At 38.9% G+C, this 21,099-nt stretch overlaps 1 protein-coding gene across 3 annotated transcripts in view; it reads right to left on the bottom strand.

The window, feature by feature from the left end:
• chrm2a (cholinergic receptor, muscarinic 2a) overlaps positions 1–21,099 on the bottom strand; it is a 112,009-nt gene that overhangs the window by 62,145 nt on the left and 28,765 nt on the right. The gene's annotated exons all lie outside the window — the stretch shown is intronic.

Below are 21,099 nucleotides of genomic sequence, written 5' to 3'. Positions count from 1 at the left end.
TTTCTGTTCTCTGCCTCACTGCAGAGGTGGCCTACTTTTACATTCATAATTACTTCAACACAAGGAAGCGTCATTTTCATGTCAGATAATGGAAAATGGGAGAATACAATCTCGTTCAGGTGAAGAGGCTTGCACTTGGAAGTGTCTACATGCAGGAACTATTGGTGTGTCTGTAAGTGTGCAGCTGAAAAATGAGAATTTATCAAAAAATTGTATTGTACATACAAAGCAACACAATTGAGGTAATTTCTTCAATTGATTTTGCCCGTTATATTAGAAGCCAACATGTACCTTGTTCTTTTTCCTTAGTTATAATCTATGTAGAGTGGGGCAAAAAGTATTTAGTCAGCCACCAATTGTGCAAGTTCTTCCACTTAAAAAGACGAGAGAGACCTGTAATTTTCATCACAGGTATACCTTAACTATGAGGGACCGAATGAGAAAAAAAAAAGTCCAGAAAATCCCATTGTCTGATTTAATTTTTTTTTTTTTTGTAAATTACGGTGGAAAATTAGTATTTGGTCACATACAATCGAGCAAGATTTCTGGCTCTCATAGACCTGTATCTTCTTCTGTGAGAGAATACTCTGTCCTCCACTCGTTACTGTATTAATGGCCCCTGTTTGAATTTGTAAACTTCCAACAAGCTCCTGAGTTGTGCGTGTGGTTACCATAGAAATGATGAAGTACAGGCGATTTTGACCAATCATTACTAACTGATGTCATACTAGGGGTGTGACGATAACCGCATCACCGCACTTTTTTGTTGTTGTTGAAGTTTTATTTTTTATTTTTTTGAAGTTCTGCATATGGTGCGTGATTGGAACTATAATAAACACATTAAACACATTCATCTTTGCTGATAATTTACTTTTTCTGCTAGTCCTGTGTTCAGACTTCGAGAGTTTCTGGGGGAAACACACGCGTGCGGTTTAAGCAGCACATACACATCCTTATTCTACAACAGAAGTTTCCATCTCACGAGGAAATACGACAAATTAACTGCATTCAAATTATTAATTTCCATTGTATTCATTTCCATTACAAGCTGCGTGCGTTCTTGAGTGCGCTACACGGTCGCCTGCTGGAGGATTTTGTTTTGGGGGGGGGTTATTACTTTTCTCCTTCACTCTGTAACACCAAACATGAACGCTGTTAGATTTTTAGATATTTATACGAACACGCAAAGTTGCGTGTTCGTATAAATAAAGGCGGAGCCTCCCGCCCCGTGTTCTTCATGGGTGTCAGGCTTCATGGCTACCGGAAAGGTGACAAAGGGTCTGCAGTCTTGTTTATTACTGGGCAATATATAATATTGTGAGAAGATGTCTGTACAAGAGAGCACAGGTGAAGGCTCGCTGACACACATATACATAGTCATTCGACAACAACTTTATTGTTTGTTCATTAGTAAGATAGGCAGTAGTTAGTTGTTACTGTTATTTGTTAACAAAGAATACTGAGTTGTAATTGTATTCCTTGCAACACGGCCGCTGGGGGATTTTGTGTTTGGCGGGGGGGGCGTGCGATTAACCGCGACACCGCACCCCTACTTGTTCATCACACCGGTGATCAAAAATCCCACACCATCACAGCTCTACACATGACTACAGCATGGCCGTGCCCATATTGTGAAAAAACACTGAGTTGAGTTTAATTTGTTGGAGCAGGAATTAAGTCATTTTCTATGCAGATCACACCCACTTGGTGGTGTGAAGGGAGTTTTGGCTCCTAAAGGTCTCTGAGGTTTGTGTCTTCAAGCTCTGCAGGTCTCTCACCTAAATTGCCATACAAACTACTGCAAGCCACACTTTATTTTCAAATGCAAATTTCAGCCAGAGCACGCCTAACATTAGCTGCGTTTACATGGACAATAATAATAACCGGAAAGAAGGCCTGATCGGAAGAAAACTGCATCATGTAAACACGCCGTTCGGCTTACTCTGCCCCGATCAGACTCGTTCGAATCAAAATTTCTTTCTGATCGAGATAGGTGGGTTATGCCGATTGTTGATCCGATTGTTGTTCATGTGAACGGTTCATTCCAATCGTGTGTCACTACTGCTCTGGTTTACGTCACGCATAGACGGTGCGATGCTCCAGAGGAAGCTTTGGAACTCAAACAGGACGGACTGGCTGCTCTGCGTGAGTGAACCGTGTTTGTGAGCAGAGCAGCCAGAGTTATAACTTTGTGTTTGCGGACAGGGGGGTAGTGCTTTGTTAAGTGCTTTGTTAGGCTTCCATCCTGACACTCTTAGAAACCGTTCAAACAATCAGGTGGATCTGTGTTTCCAGTCGTGTGCCGACTAAATAAAGGCTGATGTTATTCCCACATATTTACGTGCAGCCAAGATGCAGATTGCGGCATTTCCAGCATGGATTTTGTGCTCATCAAACAAGGCTAATGTTGTAACCCTGGCTTCTTCTGGCCACAATATCAGCTTGTAGTAGCAGCATCATTCCGTAATCACAGGTGAAAAAAAATGCAACTGAAACAAGGTTAGCAGGTTGTTGCGCCAGAAGACAATTAGGACTCCAACACGACCAGGCAGCTTAAGTCTCCTAGTTAGAGGAAACACTGTCCAAATGATTTCCCCGTGGAAGGAATTTGCCTAATGATCTTTGTCTCTGAAGCTTTTATTCATTTATTATGCTAATAGGGGAAGCTGTTGCCGGATCAGAAACTGCATAAACATAAGTGTACTTTAGTGCTCTAATCATGTGAAAGGACGATTAGAAAAAGAAGGTCTGCAGCGAGATTGTAAAAATTATTCAAAAATTTGTCAGGTGATAAGGGTTTAAAATATGTAGTAGGATTTCTCACACATCACTGAAATGCTGATTCATCTAAGAAAAGTGCAGTTTGGAAAAGAAGTTTAACAGATTTAAGGTGAACTGTGGAAAACAAACTTCAGTAGACGGTACTGATATATTTTTCTCTAGGTGGGGAATTGAATTGAATGTAAGAGAAAAACAAAGGGAATTGTCAAGATTATTGGAAAAAAGGTTATGTGTGTGTCTTTATCCACTCTTTATAACCCTAATCTACCAGGAGCACTGCCTCTGGGGATGGAGAACTCGATAAAGGAGCAAATTTACAGGGGACTGGGTTCACTGGGAGGCAGTACATTTTAGTGAAAGAACAGGCTGAAAACTTACAGAGACCGCAAACTTTTCCAGCAAGTCCAATTCACATCTCACTGGCTTTGCATTTAAGCTTTATTACATCTTTTTAATGACAACAACATTTTGGGAAAAAAATATCTTCACAGCAATGGAATGTATTAAGGCAATTTGTCCGTTTGTTAACCCCTAAAGCCATGTTCACTGGGCTCGGAAACACGCATCACTTCCGATGACAAGTCAATGTAAACACACATATTAGCGTGTTTTAAGCTTTTGCATTCAAAGCGCTTGTATGGATGCGTTGCTATACAAGTTTTAAGTCTTTTTTTTGGCTCTACGGAGAAAACCCGCAGCCATTCAACAAACATTGAAAGGTAAACCAGTTGAACTTTGACCAGTCAGGAAGTTGGATTTGGTACTGATGAAAGGATGTCCTTTTCAATTCACAGAAGTGCTAACTGTGAAATGAATTATTGCTATTTGTGTCTGGCCGGAATTCTATGACACCACGTGTTTCATATATTGGAATGGAACTAAGAAAGAAAAAGTCCAGAGCAAGATTTATCTGATTTTCACTACTTTCCTACTGTGAGTACATGCGCTAGTCTTGGGTAGCTACAGTCAAGTTAAACCACTGTATGCTAAAAGAACTGAACCCAGGTTCTTGAACACGCACAATGTGCATGTGTATGTAGCTTAACACCAGAAATGTCACCGGCGACACCTGGATAAGACATGTGAATTAGTGGCTTTTCATATTGGCTCTGCACCGCCATGCAACACTTATCACACGACGGCACTAAACCACTTTTTTTCCAAGACAGAGTCAGCTGGTTTACGCTGATTATGCAACCATTTGACTATTGTAACGTGTTGCATATCAGTGCAAGGCTGCTTTTCTCCATTACAGAAGCTAGACTTACATGAACTGCGTAAAGAGTAAAGAGTTATGGTAGATGAAAAAATGGAAACACTGGAGTCAAAGCTCCAGAGTAAACGGGTTAAATATGGGGGTTAGAAGGGAGTTGCGGAAATGGCTGTGAGAGCAGGGGACACTATGGAAACCTGGGATTTTCTGAAAGGCGTCTCAAATCCTTCTCGATCTAGTTTCTGTGAACTACAAGTGAAAGAAATATGGGACAGCTTCTTGGGGGAGTTGGAAAAAAACAAGAAAATGTGATTTTTTTTTTGGTGAGGTAATTAGCAATCCATTTTGCACTTGCACAGTTGGACAGGAAATTGTAATTATTTTTATTTTAGATTTGCTGTCATAACCCACAGGCTCTAATTTTTTTGGGACACAATGTACAACAACCAAAGCTAGAGGTGTGTTTAATCAAAGATGATCAAATATGCTGATGGTCCATTTTGTTTGCTAGAAAAAAATTGGATTACAAAGATCACTTATTTTTATTCTTTTGTAATAAATGACAATTATTTTATGGGGAAAAAAACAAGCTTTTACAAGAAATAACTGTAAACCAAGTTTCTTTCATTCTGAATATTAAAACCTCTAAATCTCCGTCTTATAACCCTTGTGCTATCTTAGATGACCCCACCCTTACTTTGACGTGTTATTCGTACCATGACAAAGGTGGATAAAGGTGGAAAGATTTCATGTAATCCATGGATACCAGTGAAGATCACAAATCATTGAAGAAAACAGGTTCAGGGGACTGTCTTGTGGGTCTAGATGACCCACAAGACACAAGATGACACAAGATGACACAAGATAGCACAAGGGTTAATCAATGTGCTAAATACCCTGAATGGAGAAGCAAATAAAGGAGATTGCATAACGTCTGAAACTAACTAGCATAAAATGTACATTTCTTTACTCAAATCTGAACAAAAGATCTCATATTAGGCACACAAACTTCTAAAAGTATTTCATTTGATTGGGATTGAATAGTTTTATGAACATAATTATAATTTCTCTGAAATTACGCCTTTTGATTCTGATCCATGTCAGAATCATCTTCTAGTCCAAAAAATGCCAAGTACTCCTTCCTTGGTTAAACGTGTCCCACATACAGACTGTCATCTTCTTTCAGTCTAATCCAATAAATATTTAAAGAAGATTCTTTGTCCCAAATGCATAAGACCTCGTGATGGCTGCCTACGCTGCCACACCATCAGGGCAGTAACCTCCTGCACCACACCCTACATATATCTGTTCACTTTATTTGTTTGCATATACTTTTAGATTTCTTTTTCAAATAACACACACATTTGATCATAAAATGTATCAACATGTTTCAGTTTACTTTATTATAATTTGATGTTTTGTTTGAGTTACCAGTGCAAAAGGGAACCATTGTTGCTGCTGCTGCCATCTGCTGCTGGAACAATCAAGTCAGGCCTGACACAAGAATGCATGCCAGTCAGCAGAGGCCTTATATTCAGCAGGCAGCTAATTGGACTGAATCATCACCCAGTGGACAAGGAACTCTTTTTGTGTTTCTTTACTTTAGTTTCCATTTTGATGGTCCTTAGTTTCATTCATTGGACATTAGTTTAGTTTGTTCTCTGCATTTTGTCTTAGTCTTTTTTACGTTCCCCCTTGTGTGTCTAGTTGGTTTGATCAGCCACTATATATGTTCCCTTGTGTTTGCAATGAGGAAGGTCAGTTTAATTATGTTGCTTTGTCTGTTCAGTTGTCCGCTGTTACATTTAAAAACTTGACTTAACTTTGTTGCTTTGACCTCTTTTAAGGGCCCATTTTTGCCCATTTACACATTTTGAAAAATAAATTTAAATATTTTTGATAAAATTGTTTGCTGCCTTCTACTGCTCGGTCCACCACAGACCTCCTCGATTGTGTGTTCACGACCATATTCTTCGGTTAAAAGAGTTGCTTCTTCCTCCATTGATTTAAAGCAGCATTTAACCTTCTAAAAAGCCTTAGATTGGTGACTTTACGTTGATGGAACAGAACAAGCCCATTTTTAGTGGTCAGGTTACAATCAAACTTTTCTGGTGTCTTTAAAATGGTTGTTTCTCATCTCTTTAGTCAAAAGTTTGAAAATCTTGAACTTGCTTTAGATTTATTTGTGAAATAAATGTGCTCCAAGCTTCAGACTGAGAACTTTGAAATTTAACGGCAACATTTTCATGTTTTTTCTTTCTCCCCTAACTGGCAGTTTCAATTAACGATCAGAGGATTGGCAACACACAGAGAAGAAGGTGCGATGTGGAGGGGGGTAGGAAGGCATCTGATTGTGTGCAGCTGCAAGAATAAACAACCGTCCTCTCGGGGGATTTCTTCAAACTGCTCATGTTCTTTTAGTATTAGATAAAGAAGGCATTGAATTTAAATGTGCAGGAGTCAGCGTTTATACACACAAGTCTGCATCTAAAAAAAGCAATAATTTCAGCTCAAGACACATTAAAAATCAATGTCATGCCCTGGTGATGAACATGAATACACCTAAAATGTAAATGGACGGTAAACTAAGATTTGCTTGTTTTTGATTGTTTTGATCTGTTTGCAGATGATTATTAAACTAATTTCTTTCAGTTCATTGATCTCAGAAGAGAGACTTGTCACAATTTTTATGTGTTTAACTAAATATATAACAATATATTACATTTTCCAAATGGTAGGTAATAACATTTTTCTAGTTTCTGTGGTATAAAGGTAAAACGCATTTTTTTTTTCTAATCTGAAATGATTTTATTTATACTTGGCATGTCTTTTTTGGGGGAACCTCATCATAAAATCCCCGGCTGTTGCTATCCAAGTAGGCCACCGGGAGGTGTTACAGTTGTATAAAGTGGTTTATTTCTTGGCACAAACAAATCAATGACAACAATTCATAAACAAGGCTGCTGTACTGCTTAGAAGCATGTTTGAAAATCCAATTTTTGACTGTACAGTTAAATTCAGTTTTTTCATTCAGAAACAAATATTTATATAACTAATACCAAGTGGGAGTGGATGCAGTTTACTTTGACATGCACAAAAATGTGGTGGAGCTTTGGTAGGTTTGTCTAATGTCACAAAAGACAACTTGAACAAAACTTGGAAATAAATAAAATTTGCCCAAAAAAACCCGATTTTATTAAAGTAAACTTTAACTGGCTAGGAGCCGGCTTAAATAGGTCAGGTTATGTGGTTTCTGTATTTAAAATAAATAGAGTAAACATAGTTATGTGCTTGTGACAGCATGGAGTAGAAGACAAATGTGTCATTTATATATATAGATAGATGGAGAGAGAGGGAGAGCGAGAGTTTACTTACAGAGTTACAAAGCAGGAATAGTCCAACATCTGCTTAATGTAAATTTCTCCCAACAGGTAACTGTTTCTACAAAAGAAGAAGACTGTAAAGCTGCTTTCACACCGTACACAATTCGCATTGCAAATTTCGAGTCGAGCGCCCCTCTTTCGCAGTTCAGCGGATCCTCTGCTCGCTGCCTGTCCAAAAAAGTCTACATAAGCTTGACGCCCCCGCCGCATGTGGGAGGAGCTACCAGTTTGTGTTTATAGCCTGATCGGTACAAAGAGAGGTGTCTGTGTTTATCTCACTTACAATCCACGGAAGCTTGGAGGATGTTAAGAGATCAGGTTTATTTAGTTTGAATTTAATTCCATTTTTTATTTTATTTTATTGATATTGTCCAATATTACAACACAGTAGTCTTAATGGGTTTCACTAATAATGAATTAAATGCATGTAATTTTAATGTATTAAAAACAAAATCAGTTATAAAATACAATAGCTGATTTCTAAACTAGAGTACACAGACTAAGCTAAACTGGACATCGCTGCCCTTAGACCCTCCTTCTCCACAAGAGAGGAGCTCTAAAAAACCATCAGTAATCATGCCTCCATGTCCGGTTCATGAGATCATTCAGAGTCTCTCCCGGTACAGCGAGTTTAACTCCCACTGCTGTGTGACGTCCGTTTCAGCAGTATTTTGTTCTCTTTCTGACTGAGTTTGAAGGTTCCTGCATTAGCCAGAGGGGATAAAATCAAAACAGGAATAAAATTAATGGGACCTTTTTTATTGTTACTATCGTTTCAATGAAAATGAAAAAAATGACAATTCATCATAAAGTTCAGGAAGCCCTGTCAGGCTGCCTTCCCATCCCAGCTCACCGCCCGGGAGCCGGCATAGTGATCACGATTGCTCCAACCTCATGGGCCCTGCGACAGAAGGGTGCTTTCACCAGACAGTAGCCAGGAAGGGCTCTAGGGGATTAAGAAAATGGATTGAAGTTCAGTAGAACGATCGGATTGATCCACCATATTGGATGTGTATTCTACCCACTGATGGAGACACTAAAAACGTCCCATGTTCAAAAATTAGTCCCTAATTGGTTGATGCGATGTGGCGACCTTGCCAGAGTTCAGATTTTTCAAAACTTGGCTCACCCTGGCCCGCCGCTCAAATCACGCTGCTGCCAGACCGCTGCGCTGGTCACTCAAAACCGCAGGACCTCAGATCACGTCTGTATCATTGACGTCCGCGAAAGAGAAATCTCAAAACACTAAGACAATCACACCTTGGCTAATGGAATGTGACACGGGATCAATTTTGTTCAGATAAGTCAATGGGACCCTAAACTGGTCATTTTCAATTGAAGTTTGACAACAGAATTAAAAAAAAATCAATTAAAAGTATGTTAAGGTTTTCTGAACTGATTTATAAAATAATGCTTTTCTGAGGGTCTACATGATAAACATATCCTTAAACCAGCCCATTATGACCTCTACAGTCTGTAACTGAAGACATGATTCTGTTCATCACATCACTTGTCTTTGCTGTTTAGATAAAGTTTTGTCACATCCCAACTTTGAACAACTTTTACATTCTTATTTATAGACGACTGATATAGACTTGCTTGATGATTATGAATGTGGCTCGCTGTGGGTCACCCATGCATAAAGATGTAATAAAATTCCATCAAGTGCAGAAGTGAGCTCGGGAGGAGAATGTGACATGCAGGTAATAGAAAATGAGGAAAGGCGCTTGGCAGCTAAACTTGATCTCCACAGAGATGAAAGCAGTCATCATATTTTTACTGATCACACCTTCACCTCAGACTACCCATCTGTGAGGAAGCGCTTTTATGTTTGATGACTTGTGCATCTTTAAAAGATCCCCCGAAGAGTGCCGTTTAAACCGTCCTGTAACAAAAACATCTTCGCGCAGACATGAGCTGTCGGAAGCTCTTTGGAGAGACCTCACCGAAAGCGCAGGAGAATAAAATTAGTCTTCCAGTGTCTCCATTTTTAAATACTCTGAAGGGGCCGTCCATAATGCAGTTTTCTAGTACTTATCTTCTCCTGAATCCAGCTGCCCGGCTCCCTTCAAGTGTGGGCTTTATTGCACTTTCAGCATCGGAGACTGGAGCAGGAAAAAGTTTCTCGCTAATGTCTTAACCTAGTCATGGATCTCCATGGGCATCACCGCAGTCTCTTCATTATCTGATGTCGACCAACATTCCAGTGATGAGAAAATAAAGTCTTGATAAGTGTAACCTCCGGTCAGAATAGCAAGAGTTTATGGAGGAATCTTCTAGCTTCTTGTATATTTTGAGGTATTCACAATAAATGTATTAACTTAATGTGTTTATTCCAAAAGGTGAAGCAATAGCTTAAGTAACATTTGTTAAAGACCCACTGCATTGAAAATTGTGTTCTTGTGGCATTTTTCTCATGATAGAAAACGCATAATTAATACAAAAAAAATAATATTCAATCTGCGTTTCTGAGTATTTCTTCATTCAAATAGTTCTGAATCATAAAAAAATTAATGTTTAAAAAGAGTATATTTACAACAAAGACATTACCGCTGATAGTTTCGATATTGTTTGCCATTTTTTGTTGCATTGCTAATTGGGATAGTGAGGAGCTAGAGGGAGAGAGAGAGTAAACAAAGAGAACATGGGGAATGTGCACAAGTTTATTCTGCACCAACAGTCCCGCCCACAACTCAATGGCAAAGTTCTTATGAACTATTAACGCTCTGCAGAAACTGGAAAACAACACCATTTTTTTTTTTTCATTTGGACTAAAAACAGCATTATTGTAATCAAAAGACCACTGGGAACACTTTTAACAATAAATCAAAAGATGATTGGAGTGGGAGTTTAAATCCATATCTTGGTTCATGTTGCCATTGATCTTCATTTTAGTCGGCAGATGCTTTTCTACATTTAAGGAGAGACAACAGAGTGCCGGCTTAAGAGCAACCCAGACGAATGCAAAACCCAAAGCAAACAAAGAAAGAGATTAGCAGATCTGTTTAACCTCAGGGCAGGAGGCTGTAGTATTCAACGCGAGTTTGTTTAGCCATACACACTCCTCTGACTTCCTCTTGTCGTCTCCCTCTGTGGAACAGTTTGTCCTGACAGTGCCTCAAAGCATTTGAGAGACTAATTACATTTATTTTTCTTTATTGTTCATTTTAATCTCAGTGAACAAGGTGTTTTAATAAATTGTTCTCAAAAGAATTCAACACATTTTTTTTTCTTTCTAAGTCTTGCAAATTGTGAAACGGTCTCTGAGCTACTGCACAGAAATGCATATATTTAGTGTAGGAAGTTATTCTGAGCAGTAGACTGTGCCATGTGAAGGATCTCCCTTAAACTTTTAACACCAGAGCCGTCACCGGAGACAGCAAAAGATCCCACGCCCTTTGAACCACTGTAACTGTTCAATAGTCTACGCGATGAACGTAGATTTTAACACGAAGAAAAGCAGCGTTCGTCTGCAACAAAATCAACTGGCTCACGCTGGTTGGATAAATAGTTTTGCATTTCAGTGAGATTTGTGACATTTGTCTGAGCGGTTGAAGAGTTACGGTGATCAAAAGAATGACAACACTGGAGCTAAAGCTTAAGTCACAATTGCCCTTATTAGTGCCTACAGGCTGTCCTAAGGGGATAAATGGGCAAACCTGCACAGGGCATGCTGGGGGGCCACTGAAATATCAAGCTCATACAGCGCTTGGTGAACCCGTAGAAAGAAAATGTTCATGCACATTTTATACTACGGGCATGCTCCAGGCAACAGGTTGTACTTAACACTTTGTGTACAATGTGTTACACTACATTCACACCCCCTTTGACAACACATATATAAGGAAACATTTTCAATGACAAGTCTATGTAAATGGGTGTAAATGTGCGCTTCGGGTTTGAACGTTTAAACTCTGGCATTCACGTCAAGTTTTTTAGACCGTTTTTGGGCTCTTTGTACAAAGGTGCGGCAATGGAACATGTGTTGAAAACCAGGCCAAACCAGGTCAGACTTTCATGGGTCTTAGATTTCATAGTGACATATGGATGACGCCTCTTCTAATTCACGGAAATACGGTTTTATCGAGACAGTTGTTCTCACTTACCAGAAGAAGCGCTCCCTGCTATGCAGAAACTGAATTTTGAATGTTTCACACACGCAGATAATAAAGTTGCAGAGACAGTGACTCCATGTTTATTACTATATTTAGAAAATACCTGTTTTATGACGCTTGTCATTTTATTTAACTTTATTTATCTGTCATACCTTAAAAGGTCAGACGCGGCTTGAGTTAATGTCCAGTTGTTAACATCCAAATAGACCTAAAAAGGAAATTATTCTTTACAAAGTTTAAACCAGCCACAATATAATAACTGTCTTCCCTTGCACCCCTTGTTCATCTTTTGACCTAATATTTATTTACAGAAAACATGTCTTGTTATGCTCCAAATTTCCCTATTTGCTATTGGAATTGTATGCATATGCATGCCTATACCATATTTAGTCCTCTGCTAATTGTACAGTCAACATTTTCTATACTTTGCATTTTCTCCCCTTTTAGATGAGGTAAACATTTTTCTCCTCTCTCTCTCACCCAGTAAATCTCGACTTGCTGACAGGATCTTTCAGGTTGTCAGCGTTTTGTGGTCAACCTCTAGAAATCCAGAACTGCTTTTTTTTTCCAGCATACATCTTCTGTCATTGCCAAAGAGTTGCTGCTCTGGATGCTCCTCAAAGACGGCAGCGATGCAAATTGAGGTTTGAGTTCACTGGCAGAACTTATGGAATCTGATTCAAGATGTCAAAATGCTGAGTAGTTGGACAAACGTGTCACTTCGCTAACATCCAGAGAACCTACGTACGAGCTGAAGCAAAGTCAAGGTAAATAAAAAAAACAAAATCTGCGATTTTGTCAAAGAAACCCCCCAAAAAACTGGTTATTTTGACATTTTTTGAACTAAAAAATTGATTTAGCATGAATGCAAGCTCTCACAAATGATAGGTAGTAACCGCTAATTCTTCTACACTATTATTTTATAACACCCATTTTAAGTTATTTTAACTGTCTCAACCAGGTCAAACTGTGCTGTTTAAGATGGGATAAGAGAGCAAATATAGGCAAAATAGATGTTTTTCAATAAAAGCTATTTAAATGAGGCTAAATTTAAACATAAATGTCAGGAAATTCAACAGTCTTTTTTCTTTTGACAAAATGACTATTCTAACAGTCATTTAGTTTGTCTAGCTTTTAAACACTTTAAGCGGAAATCATATTTTTGGCATCATATTTTACAAAGAAATTATTTTGACTGGAAAAAAAAAAAAATCACATTCTGAGGTTCAGCCAAAAACATTTCCTGAATGAGTGAGGATTAGATGAATTCATCTGCGCTTTGATTGGAACAATACCATTAAACATGACTGACTGGAGCTTTTGTTTGCTGCCAGTGTGGGTTTTAATCACACATGTCTGGAATACGTGTCAGCTCTGGAAAGGCTTAGGCTTCTTTTGTGCAGTAACACAAAAAGAAATATAATCAAATTCAAAAATCTTTTTTTTTTTCATAAACACAGCAGGCCTTTTTTCTGCCATGAAGACAGAGCAGGACGAGCTAAGGAGAGAATTTAGGTTAAATATATTTGTTTTATCTAGAACCCTGGTAATTTGATGGCTTTTCATTTGTCATTTTAGTTTGTTTTGCTTCGTCATGGAATTGGACTTTGTTGAGATTTTCCATCAGGTTTCAGAGCAGTTGCAGATACTGCCTGACCACCATAATCCTATTTCTGAATTATGAGTAATACTTTCAGGAAGTGGCCCATTACCTTGATGTGATTTCAGAGCTTTCTCAAATTGAATCTTTAAATCCATTAGAGGATGTTTGTATTCCTCTGGGAATCACAGATATTCTTTCTGTTTGACAGGAATGACAGCTGCAAATGCAGGAAAACACAAATCATCACCTCAAGGTTTTTCTTTTACATTCAAAGTATGAATATATGGAAACATTGATGAATGCCATGGATCAAAATCTGCTATGCTGGATTTTAATACGGTTAATACCAGCATCACATCGCTTTGGCTAGGACGTTTTGGCTAACTTAAGCGAGATGTAGCTTCATTATTTTTTAAGTTTAAATGGAAACAAACGTAAACATATCTGACAAAAGAGAAATAGGCAGCAATACATTGTTTAGAAATAAAACACCCACTGATTTTCATTGATCAACACTCTTCACAAGTGGACATAGTTAGAAATAGGTTTTTCAGGTGGGTGGGAGTACAGCGCTTTCTTGTTTATCGCAAAGGTTACGATCTAAAAATAACCTGCGATAGGTGAAATCCATGAAGTAGGATTACAGATGTTTTAATACTGTAAAACTCCTTACTGTAAAAACTTTTCTAAGACAGACGAGTTTATTTAAACTCTCAAAGTTCAAACCATCATAAAAAAAGTGAGTCCGTTATTATAAGGATGAAAACAAAGATAAGCAGGATCAAAATTTGTGTACATTTTTGCAAACTAAAAGGATTCAACAGATAAAGCGCAGAAGCGATTGAGTGACACGGTCTACAGCCAATCAGGATGGAATGTGCTTTACAAAAGCATGCAGAATTGCACTAAAAGAAAAATTAGCTACACAATAATAAAGGACTACTGTAAAAGACTTCAACATTTCCCCCATAAAGTTCCAGAGTAACGTCTGAATTTTCATTTTGTGCAGATTTTTCCCAATATTGCAGCTTATTATAAATAAATAAAAAAATCGTTCTGAAACTTTTCTCTACTTTCAAATATTTAGACTTTTTCTTAATTTAAAATATTCTCAAATTTCTGATTAATCCATTTTCCTCCAATAAATCAAACTTTAATCTGGATTTGGGCCATTTTCCTGACATTTCCACATAATTCTAAGAAAATAATGAAAAATGCCTTCACACAAGTCATGAAAACCTTTTAAATGCATTGTTAGGCATGGCAGTGGACGGATGATAATTTGAGGTTTATTTTCTGCAGTCTTTAAGTCCACTATGTTGCTCTTAGTTGGTGTTGTTGTTCTTCTTTTACCAAATACTAAGACTAATGAACTTTTGAAATTTACTTTAACAATTTAAATCAGGTTTTTCATTCAGGCTTAGCTTCAGCAACAGAAAAAGTTTGGACATTGCAGCCAGAACTGTGAGCAAACCAATGATGTTTAGCTTTTCCTTTTTTTGCAGGTTGTTTAGGTTTTGTAAAAAAACAAATAAAAAAAAGATTAACATTTAAATAAGCAAAGCCATAAATATGTGCATTTTGTTATTCAAATTGAACAAAAGATTAAACTGGAAAACGCATTTTGCAAAATACAATGTGTACATTTTTACAGGCTTTCAATCCTCTCATAAATCCCTCCGCGCATCATCTTTCAATCCCATTCCTTTCCTGCGGCCTGCTTCAGACAAAAAAAACAGGATTTCTTTAGAACTGATTATTTAACATTTTTTAATTTTCATTTTTGCATTATGTTTTATCTCGGCCCAACAGCACGGCTCTGCCCTGTCATAGCCAGCTTTGCCAGGCGACTGAAATCCTGGAGTGCAGGTATGAAAAGCAATGGAGTGGTGAAGGGACTCCTTCGCTCCTGCACTCCACTGATAACTTTAACATTTGACCGTGCACTTTGTTCATGCAGCTGGTTTTATGAAAGCCTGTGGTGATGCTTCCCTCCAAACAGATTGACGTATTTGTTCTGACAAATGACTGTTTGAAAGGGGAGCAAACTCTGAAGAAAAGTAGATGGGGCGCCATGTCAGACCTTTTTAGTTTTCTAAAATCAGAAGACTGTCTTTTTGTTACTTTGCTCTAAAGAAATTGAACCATGCATGGCAAATGCTCATTGAATTCCAAACAAGACGTGCGTTCCATTCAGCCATATGGGCAGGTATGAGAGCACTTTTTCAGACAGTCAGCAGTTTGTGGTCTTTTCAGACTCAGGTGAGAACAACAGCATTCTAGGCCCTCAAATAGCTTTATAATGAATTAGTCATGCTTGGAAATGAAAACTTCTAGTGTCAGCTGGATGGCAGCCGGACCTGCTTGGTCTGTAGCTACAAGGAGGAAAAAGATGGAGTGCTCGCATGCTGATTTTGTAACTAGGTCATTGGTCACCCTTCCGCCCTTCATGCTCCCTTTTTCCCCATTTCCACCTCTCCGAGCTGTAAGTCTGTTACTATTCGTTGGCAGTCTTGTTTATCAGCTCCTTTCATCATGCAGAAAGAAAATAGGGAATAATAAACACAGTTTTTTTCCAAATAGAAACTTCATGTTTGGTCTTTTTTTTTCTCTTCTCATTTTGGATGCAACCAATGAATCATGTCACTAGTTTCTGTTTTCACTGTGCAGCCATTTTCCAAATAGATTCCCAGAGAATAATGGCACTAACACATCATCAGCTGGGCAGCGAAGCCTGTCAAAATGGATGTGCCTTCATCCCAAAACAATAAAAGTACCTCACGAGGGGGCCTGTTGATGTTTAGACGCTGACAAGCGGGGCAGGTGTATTTTCGACTGTGAGCTGTCTGGACAGCTTAATCAATCGCCATGTTTTGGTGGCCACTGGGCATGCTCAGTCAGGCGCAAAGATGAAAAATGAATCAGCTTGTATTTAAAAAACTAAATATATTTCCTTAGAAACTATCATGCCATGGACAGTTAAAAATAGAGGTGCTACGATTAATCAACGTAAGAAGACACTCCATAAATTGGAAAAATGGATGACATAAGTAGTAGAAAAATTGACAGCAATCTTGAGCTCTCATTGTTTTATGAGAGTAAACAACAAGAAACTCAACAATTTTCTATTTCTCTATTTCATGACCTCCAAAATGAATAATTTCCACAACAAGAAATCTTGGAAAATTATGTAAATTGAATTAACCATTAGAAAATGGTTTCAACATGACATAAATCCATAATCGATTTTGGAAAATACCATTTGGACTGAGACACAGGTTTACGTAAAAACGACCAAGTGTCATCACAGCGGACAACACACATATGATGCAGCCAAAAAGGATCAGTCCATCATATTTATAAATAAAGTTTGATCATTCCAGTCCAGTGTGAGGAAACCCTTTGAGTTCAGCAAAGACATGTGACCATACAGAGTGCTAGAATGTTCTAATAATGTTCCCTTTGGATTATTTTGATGTGGAAAGACAACAGTGGGCGGAATTCTAGGAAACTAAGATGTGAATGGATTTCACATTCATTCTTGTTTACTTGTTTGTTTGTACACATATTTAAGTTACACTTGATAATCATATAAGAAAAACAAGGAATCTGGAAAACTTCACCTGCACTGTTCAGTACCAGGTATTTCTCTCTGAGTCACACTAGTTGAATTGTCAGCTAAAGATGTCATGAATCTAATATTGACTATGAATCGTATTGTCAATCACAAATTATGATATGAATTGAATCGTTACACCCCAAGTGAACAATGGCCGATCTCGTGTCTTGAACTGGGCTGCACTGGCGTTCAGGTCTTAAAAGTCTTCTAAGCCTTTCAGAGTAAACTGTTACTATATATAATAAAATATTGCCTTTGGCACACTTAAGAATGAATGTTTTACGAAATAAAATAACTTCTGACTGGTAAATGAAAAGCTAAGAGAATATTCTTATGAACTGTTGCATTTATTATAGAACTAAGAATTGTCTTGCTGGTTTTCAGGTTTTATTGGGTTTTTTATGGGCATGTCTGATGAGTGGGCTCTTCTTTGGGAAGGCTGAACAAACTCCTAAATCTCTCACACCCTAAAACACATTTTCCTTACTTAGAAGACATTATCTTACGCAAAAAAAAACTATTGTTGTCTCTGCAGATTAGATGCAAGATGAACCCTTTCTTCTCAGATTCGATGCTAAACTGAAAGCGTTTTGTCAATCCCCGTTAGATTTGTGGAGAATGTGTGTGTGTTTGCCTTGGGCCGGTGCTGGCAGTGCAGATTCTTCCTGGAAGGGGCTGTTCCGCCCCTTCCATACATATGAACATGGGGACCCAATCATCTGCAATTGGGAGGGGCTGGTGCTCAGACAGCAGGGTTTCAGAGGAATGCTCAGAGATGAACGAATGGATCAAAATATCGCTTTGGGGTTATTTTCTTGACGATTGAACATTATAATACACTTATAAGTTAAAAAAAAAAAAAGCAGATTTTGCATGATATAGGCCCTTTAAACGCAAAGAATTTCATCTGATGTGTGATTTCTTTTTTTTTTTTTTTGAGAAAACCCCCCGGCAAAATGCATTTGAGATATTGCCTCTTGATTATCCCTACTTCGCATTCTGGCATTTTACCTGAAGGAACTGCATGGTTAAGCACATCACTTGAATTGAAAAGACCTGAAAGGTTTCCTGCTCAAAAGAATTATAGATGATCAAGGAGCATGTCTTAAATGGAAATTGATTGACTTGGCCATGTTACACCTGGTCTCATAACATTTCACATCCATCTTGCAGCATTTCTCAATAAGTAGCTCCACAGGAGTAAGAACCTTTTCACTCTGCTGTCTTTCTGTGGGGAAAATTGTGTGGTTGAAACCGTGTTGCCGCAGCAGATCCAAGTTATTACTTCAAAGAGGCAGGGTGGGGATGATCTTTGCATGACGGATGTGGCTTTCTTGGCCGTGGATGCCGAGGAACGAGCAGAACCTCATATCAAGGTTTCATGCTTCATTGCCCTGTTGCAGCTACAGGCACAGACTACAATCATTTGAGGGCAAAAAAGCAAAAAAAAAAAAAAAAACACTTGATCCCTGGTGTCTCTTTTCTGTAGCAACTTTTATTACATCTGTTTTCAGACTTCTCCACTCAATCTGCCATCTGTACTTGAGCGCATTTCTGATGTGTCCCATCAAGGTATACAGCGAACGCCTGTTTCATCAAAGTATCAACAAGAAGCTGCATGCACCGTGCAACTGCACTTTGAGAAAAAGACACTATTTCAAACTGCATAGTTGCATGCATTGATGAGCCCTTGTGTGAACACAAAGAAGATTGGGTTTACTTTTATTGATGTAAATAAATGAGCTGGAGAACAAACCTCTAAATGTGTTTGCATCTGTGTCATCTTATAAATTTTCCTGTCGAAACATGGAGCTCTTGAGAGGCTGTGGATACTCAGTCCCACCTCAGAGTCATTTTCACCTGATACTGTTTGTGGGTTGGAAAAATGCTACTCCATAAGACTGTTTTTGTTTTATTTGTGGATGTGGGAAAGAGTTATGTTAAAAAATACATCTCACTGCAATCGGTAACTATACAAGTGGTAATGGTTGCTGGTGCAAGAACCGAAACCGTTAACTGCTTAACACCAGAGATGTCGCCAGTGACTCCTAAACAACACAAGTTCTTTGACAAGGCAAAGATAGAACAATCAACCTATGATGGGAAGTTTGCAGGTTTGTTTCCTGCCTTGCCTGTCCATGTGTTGAAGTGTCCTTGGGCAAGACACTGATCCCTGCATTACTCCTGGTGGTCACAGGCTGGTGCCAGAGTCGCCATCAGTGTGTGAATTGTGTTTGTGCAAATGGGCGAGTAGGACTGTGAAACCCTTAAGGCCTTCAAGGAGGGTAGAAAAACACTACAGAAGTATAGGCCATTTACCATTCCGTAACTGTTTACGCGATGGATGTCAATCAGCTGATTCTGACGCCAAAAAAAATGGCTTTTCATATCAGTTTTACATTACAGCGTTGCAATAATAAGGTAAAGAGGTTTTCTTGCTGTAGCAACCACTCAACTCCCAAAGACTGCATAAACCCTTTCCTACTGTAAAGAGTTGCATATCAGTGCAAGGCTGCTTTTGCCCACTTACGCATCAGCTAGAGTTGCATTTGTTGCTTAAACAATGGATAAAATGTGTCCCATACATTAGACATCCTTCATGCTCAAAACCAAAGGCAGCAAATATGTGTTTTTGTGTGTTTTACCTGTTATTACAGTGATTCTGTTCGGCTCTGAGCTCATTGAAAGCACAGATGACCTGCTCCTCATTACTGAGGTTGAACATCTTCTGTTTCAACACAAACAGAACACCAGGCTACCTGGTTCCCCATCAAAAATCAGCTTATAGGGAATGTTTTTAATGGTTTCATTACTCCTGGGCTGCAGATTGATACCAAAGCCTGAAATGTTTACTGATGCACAGAGGGAAACTATTTAAAATGTAGAAAAATGTTTGACTGAGTTAAAAATAGGCTTCATTAGTCATCTTTAAGGTACACTAAACTTAAAAACCATGCTTGGCATAAGCTTTGTTCACACATTTAGCTACTGTTTAATGAAAAGATACCTTTAGGATGTGGGACCATCCTTTCCTAAAATCCAAATTTGATTATGCTTGACCAGACTTATTAATTTTGTTTTTATTAAATTAAGACAACCAGACTTTGTGCACAAACACGATGCATATCTACATTTGTGTTTGTCCTATGAACAGGATTTCAAACAGGCCTAATTTAGTTTCATGTCATTGAAATAGATTAGACATTTAGCTACAGGAACATGAGTGGGCAAAGATGACAGAGACTGTCTCTGTGATGGAGGGAAGCCATGCACGGCTGCTCTTCGGGCTCCACAAAGACTACAGCTGACAGGAGAAACGCGGGAACAGCAGACACGGGGAAACTACCCTTCTCTGCACATGTGCGTCAACCCGGGTCACGGGCACACTGATCCCCGCTGAGCACACTGCCGGACAGACATATGCACACACCTTTTCATGAAGAGAGCACGTCTCTGCCTGTCAAAGCCGACCAAGGGGGTCATGGGAAGTCAGAATGGTGGAGCAGGAGCAGCCAGATAGCTCGTCAATGATGCTGACAAGCAGATGGATGGGCCAATACTGCACTTCAGAGACCCACTGCTCTACTTTCTAGATAATTACCACGTACTATTGCACTTGGACATCCCCCCAAAAGCTCACACTGGTTTAAAATTTACGAGAAGCACATCAGGAACCTAGAAAATCCCTGATTTGTAAAATCTTTTTTTTTATATATATATTTTGTTCCTCACTTCTGAGCTCTACCAGAAAAAACATTTTTGCTACTTATTGGTTTTGGTTCAGTGAAGCAAACATTAATTTGTCACTGATGTGTGACTTGAAGCCGAATTCTATCCTAAAGTCAACATACCCACAGTATTTGCGGGGCAGCAGCTTCGTTACCGAGGCCCGCCCGCCCGCCACGGTGAACCAGACCATTACCGCTCTGGAGATGGAGGCCGAGCGCGGGGAGATGGAAAGATGAGAGGAGCAGGGATGTAGGATAAGCAGAATGATAAAGTAGGGAGCTGGAATGAAGGATGATGGCACGGGGACTAAGGGAGAGATGAGGTGACCAAATAAATCACTGGCCAACAGATAATTGGACGAGCTACACTCAGGGGATTGTTGCAGCAACGCGAAAAGTGACACCATGATTTGCAATTAACTGCAAGAGGAGGAATGGGGATTTAGTTCCCTTTGGATTAATTCTCAGCATTTGATATCTGACAAGATGGTTACTGCAGTGAATCTGTTGGGGCTTCATGACACATTATCTTTATTTAACTAATGGCATCCCTTCTTTGAGAGGTAAATTCTCCAGTGTGACAACTAAATCAGTAGGGGGACAGAGCGTCCAGCCTTCTGATGACAGTTTTTTTTTTTCCTGCACTTTGCATCACGA

Source organism: Oryzias latipes, chromosome 23 (genome assembly GCF_053564925.1).
Source record: "Oryzias latipes strain Hd-rR chromosome 23, Olatipes_Hd-rR_3.1".
In the NCBI taxonomy this organism is placed as follows: domain Eukaryota; kingdom Metazoa; phylum Chordata; class Actinopteri; order Beloniformes; family Adrianichthyidae; genus Oryzias; species Oryzias latipes.
This window is presented reverse-complemented; position numbering and strand designations above follow the sequence as displayed.